Here is a 6,066-nt window from a genome sequence, read left to right on the forward strand (position 1 = left end):
AGAGACTTGACAACAAAGATGTTCGTCTTAGTGTTATTTATAATATTAAAAAGACCAACATAAATGAATGACAAAGGGCACTCATTAAAAATCAAGTAACATTAATACATCCATACTAAAGAAAATTGCTGAATCATTAAAAGTGCTGTAGAACAATATTAACATGGTAAAAGATATTTCACATATTAAGTGAGGCAAATTATAAATTACTATAAATAGCATAATACTATAGTTTTTTTAAGTTTCTATATTCGTAGTCAACAAGAGAGTCCGAAATGCAGTACTAGGGTGCAATCTCAAAAACAACAGAATGATCTCAGTTTGCTTTCAAGGCAAACCATTCAACATCACAGTAATCCAAATCTATGCCCCAACCACTAATGCCGAAGAGGCTGAAGTTGAATAGTTCTATGAAAACCCACAAAACCTTCTAGAACTAATGCCAAAACAAGATAACCTTTTCTCATAGGGGATTGGAATGCAAAAGTAGGAAGTCAAGAGATACCTGGAGTAATAGGCAAGTTTGGCCTTGGAGTACAAAATGAAGCAGGGCAAAGTCTAACAGAGTTTTGCCAAGAGAATGCATTGGTCACAGCAAACACCGTCTTCCAACAACATAAGAGACTACTCTACAATGGACATCACCAGATGGTCAATACCGAAATCAGACTGATTATATTCTTTGCAGCCAAAAATGGAGAAGCTCTATACAGTCAGCAAAAACAAGATCTGGAGCTCACTGTGACTCAGATCTTGAACTGCTTATTACAAAATTCAGGCTTAAATTGAAGAAAGTAGGGAAAACAACTAAGCCATTCAGGTATGACCTTCATCAGTTCCCTTTTGATTATACAGTGGAAGTGAGAAATAGATTCAAGCGATTAGATCTGGTAGATGGAGTGCCTGAAGAACTATGGACGGAGGTTCACAACACTGTACAGGAGGAGGTGATCAAAACAATCCCCAAAGGAAAAATGCAAAAAGGCAAAATGGATGTCTGAGGAGGTCTTACAAACAGCTGAGAAAAGAAGTGAAGCGAAAGGGAAAGATATATCCAACCGAATGCAGACTTCCCGAGAATAGCAAGGAGTGATAAGAAAGCCTTAAGTGAACAATGCAAAGAAATAGAGGGGAAAAAATTGAATGGGAAAGTCTAGAGATCTCTTCAAGAAAACTGGAGATAAACCAAAAGAACAAGGAACATTTCATGCAAAGATGGGCACAAAAAAGAACAGAAATGGCAAGAACCTAACGGAAGCAGAAGCTATTAAGAAGAGGTGGCAAGAGTACACAGAAGAACTATACAAAAAAGGTCTTAATGACCTGGATAACCATGATGGTATGGTCACTCACCTAGAGCCAGACATCCCGGAATGTGAAGTCAGATGGGCCTTAGGAAGCATCACTACAAACAAAGCTAGTGGAGGTGATGGAATTCCAGCTAAGCTATTTCAAGTCCTAAAAGATGATGCTGTTGAAGTGCTGCACTCAATATGCCAGTAAATTGGAAAACTCAGCAGTGGCCACAGGACTAGGATAGGTCAGTTTTCATTCCAATCCTAAAGAAAGGCAATGCCAAAGAATGTTCAAATTGTGCTCATCTCACATGCTAGCAAGGTAATGCTCAAAATCCTTCTAGCTATGGCAAACCTAGACAGTGCATTGAAAAGCAGACATCACTTTGCCAACAAAGGTCCATATAGTCAAAGCTATGGTTTTGCCAGTAGTCACGTAGGTAGGGGTGTGAGAGTTAGACCATAAAGAAGGCTTAGTGCCGAAGAATGATGCTTTGGAACTGTGGTGTTGGAGAAGACTCTTGAGAGTCCTTTGTACTACAAACAGATCAAGCCAATCAATCCTAAAGGAAAACAACCCTGAATATTCATTCACTGGAAGGACTGAAGCTAAAGCTCCAATACTTTGGCCACCTGATGTGAAGAGCCAACTCACTGGAAAAGACCCTGACGCTGGGAAAGACTGAGGGCAGGAGAAGAAATGGGCAACAGAGGATGAGATGGCTGGATGGCATTACCAAGTCAACGGACATGAGTTTAAGCAAACTCCGGGAGACAGTGAAGGACAGGGAAGCCTCGTGTGCTGCAGTCCATGGGGTCACAAAAAGTTGGACACGACTGAGTGACTGAACAACAACAATATGTATAAAAAAAACCTGGAATATAACACACACATAAATGTTAAAAGAAGTCATCTCTGGGTAGCAGGATTATGGGTAATTTTTATTTTCATTTATCTGTACTTCCTAATTCCCTAATAAACTTGTATTAGTTATATTTATAATATAATAGAAGTGCACAGGCTGGCTCTGTTAATATTATAAATTAGTTCAAAATATGATTATCTATCATCAGTGAATATCAATAACTGAGATCACATTCTATCAGAACCTTGTGACTGGGAAGAAGTGTCAACCGAGGATATAAAACACACAAAAAGAAAGCTGGAGGAAAAAGTCCACTAACATCAAAATACCGTCTATCCTAGGTTGGAGAGGAATATCTACTACTATGAAATTCAATATGTGTTTGTTGCATTAATAATTCTGCTTACTTTCAGCCAGGCACTGCAGTGAACCATTGTCTTTAAAAAGTTTTTAAGTTTAACTGTATTTCTAATTTTTTTAAACTGTCAAGTTCAATAAAAAAAATGAAGATGCCTGTGTTTAAACACTGATTCTGAGTATGTCAGCACAGTTCTTTGAAGAGGTTATCTCATATCTTCTACACCCCAGATTGCTTTGATTCAGTCCACGGGCATGACTGCCATTGTACTTGGCTGGGGTGTATAAAACCCCAGTTACACTTTCATATTCACACCTCTATATTCAAAAGCAAATAAAATAAAATAAAAAGGGCTGGAGAGAGGGAAGATACATATATTATGGGAAAATAAACATTTATAGCAGCAAGAGAGACCAACTTCCAGAGTTTCATCTAAATCATGTTCTGTGCTGCTGCTGCTACTACATCGCTTCAGTCGTGTCCGACTCTGTGTGACCCCATAGACGGCAGCCCACCAGGCTCCCCCATCCCTGGGATTCTCCAGGCAAGAATACTGGAGTGGGTTGCCATTTCCGTCCCCAATGCATGCATGCATGCTAAGCCGCTTCAGTCGTGTCCGACTCTGTGCGACCCCATGGACAACAGCCCACAAGGCTCCTCTGTCCATGGGAGTCTCTAGGCAAGAATGGGTTGCCATTTCCTTCTCCAAAATCATGTTTTACACTTTCCATCAACTATTTTTACTAGACTTAATTAGTTTCTTAACCAAAAAACCCTACTTTATAGGGGTTTATTTCTGTTAATATTTTAAGCTTTCATGACATTAATCATATGACCATATAAAGGCAAAAGGAGCCAGGCAAGAGTGTGCTAATGAAAAAAGCTTGAGCTGTGAGGAAAGAGCTGGTTTGAATCCAGACTACCACTTGCTAACTGTGTGACTCTCAACAAGTTATTTAATCTCTCTTGAGTTCCATCTTCTATATCTGGGCAATAGGAATATGAGCTCTTGTGAGAATTTAAAGCAGTCTAACATAATACTGTATGCAGAACAATACTCAAATTTCATTTCTCTTTCCTTTGCTCAATCCTGAAGGAAAGTCAGTCAATCCTAAAGTACAATCCAGTCCATCCTAACGGAAATCAGTCCTGAATATTTACTGGAAGGACTGATGCTGAAGCTGAAACTCCAATACTTTGGCCACCTGATGCGAAGAACTGACTCACTGGAAAAGACCCTGATGCTGGGAAAGACTGAAGGTGGGAGGAGAAGGGGACGACAGAGGATGAGATGGTTGGATGGCATCACCGACTGGATGGACATGAGTTCAAGCAAGCTTTGGGAGTTGGTGATGGACAGGGAAGCCTGGCGTGCTGCAGTCCATGGGTGTCGCAGAGTTGGACATGACTGAGTGACTGAACTGAACTTCCTTTGCTCAGGACTGAGAAAAAGGAGTCATTTTGGAACATGAGGCAGTGGGTTACCTGGATTTGGTGTGAGTCTCTGAACTGCCAGAGTACACTATGAATGCAAAGGATAACAAATACTGGGCAGAGGAAGAAACTGGGATGAGGAAGCCGAGGGCAGACATGCTGCTGATTGCAAGCTCTGCTCTGCTTTATTTAAAACTCTTCCTATTTCGTTTCCCAATCTAGGTTTGCTCAGTCTTGTACATCAAACCTTGCCTGTCACTACCCCCAGGTAGAAGGCAGAGTGTGTGGGGGAAAGTAAGGAAGAGCAAACAATTGGCAAGGTATGCTTTCGGTGGCATCTTTCCTCTGGGATCCCTAGTCTTTCCTCTCCACTTTTATTATTCCTACAGCAGGAACCTTTCCTGGACACAGCAACTCCTATGAATATGAATGATCTCCTCCTGCACAAGAATTTAACTTAACCTATCAAATTCTAAGTACCAAGATTCTAGAAAGGTGCAAATGTCTTGTTTCAATGGTTTCTTTGAACATACACATTTTTATCAGGTAAAGAAACCTTCGGGATTTTATCTTAAAACCACTTAAAAGGACATAATCAAAAGGTCTGAGTATCAAATAAAGCCACCTATCCATAACACAGAAGTGTCCCAGAAACTTGATATAAACAAAATCCCTCTATTTGTAGGAGATAACACTGTGGCTTTCTGTATCCAACAGTACTCTTTACATACCCAAGGCAATTATGTTTTCTTCCTCTACTCAAACAGAACATCTGTTGCTAACACAACACTGAAGTCCAAGTTATTTTCACAGACAAAAAAGCAGCTGGTCAAGCTAATCCAATTGCTGACTAGCCATCATCAAGCTTCTGTAAGACTGTCCGGTTAACTTAACCTCTATTGTCAGACTGCATGAGTCAGAACTTCCAATCCTCTTTCAGTTAGGATTTAACAATACTTCTTTGGCACCATCATTTGAAATATTTATTACAGACACAAATACAGACAACAAGCTGTAAACTTAAGGAAAAAGGTATGAAACGGCTAGATTGGATTAGAAAAAGTAAGAGAAATTATCAACAAAGGGATGAAGTCATTTTGAAGTTGGGATTATGAGATTAGTAAACACTTAGCAGACAGTACTAATGTGTGCTAGGCACCAAGTGATTTTTAAAAGCTAACACGATAGTCATAACCCTTTGAGGTAAGGAGACTGTAAAGATCAGAAAATGGAGACAGCAAATTGCCCAACTTTATTCAGTTCATAAACTGCAGGACTGGAGACCTGACTCCGAAGCCATACTCTTAATTTAAAGCTCAAATCCCCAAGTCTTACGAATGGCAATACATTCAAGCCACTCTCAGCCTTTGCCACTTGTGGTACTTGTGTTTCCTTATGCTGACTAAGGTATCATCTCTGCTGTTACTTTCACTGTAACATTCTAGGACAGAAAAGAAAAGCCATGCCAAGGGTGTAGTACTGACTTATTTCAAGAGAAATTTCCAGCTTAGTTCATTATTAGTTGAGGTATATAATTGATTCTGCAGTAATTCATGAGAAAAAAGATGCTCAAATTCAGAGCACTGAATCGGTTATAAGCATTAACACACAGTGCCTGTTTTAAGCTGTGAGACAAAATTAAGGCTTTTTATTAGAAATATTTGCTACCACCAATGAAACTGAACGTATTTTCTAATACTGAGAAGTTGATTCTTTAAGATAAATTAGTACCAGTAAGAAAGAACAGCCAATTCTTCACTACTTCTGCTAAAACTGTACACAATATGTGTAGATACTCAAACATCAAAACAAAATCTGCAGTGCAAGCAAGTTCAAATGTTGGCCTTATGGATGGCTACTAGTATGACCATGCAGGACTCACAACCTCCAACTCTTGAGTCCTCATTAAAGTGAGAGAATATGTATGCCCTGGCAAAATAAGATGATCCACATTAAAATATTTTTTAAAATTACATTTTACAGTGCATAGACTACTTTAGTACTTAATAAAATTTAAGGCACTGTACTCTAAAGTACCTAATTCATACTGTATTATATTAGCTGGTTTTTACAATAACTCTATATTCTCATTTCCACTGTATAGATGAAGAAC

At 39.1% G+C, this 6,066-nt stretch overlaps 1 protein-coding gene across 5 annotated transcripts in view; it reads right to left on the reverse strand.

Annotated features, from left to right (window-relative positions):
• Window positions 1-6,066, reverse strand: part of FSD1L (fibronectin type III and SPRY domain containing 1 like) — a 68,587-nt gene that overhangs the window by 60,800 nt on the left and 1,721 nt on the right. The window lies entirely within an intron of this gene.

This window comes from Ovis canadensis, chromosome 2, assembly GCF_042477335.2.
Source record: "Ovis canadensis isolate MfBH-ARS-UI-01 breed Bighorn chromosome 2, ARS-UI_OviCan_v2, whole genome shotgun sequence".
Taxonomy (NCBI): domain Eukaryota; kingdom Metazoa; phylum Chordata; class Mammalia; order Artiodactyla; family Bovidae; genus Ovis; species Ovis canadensis.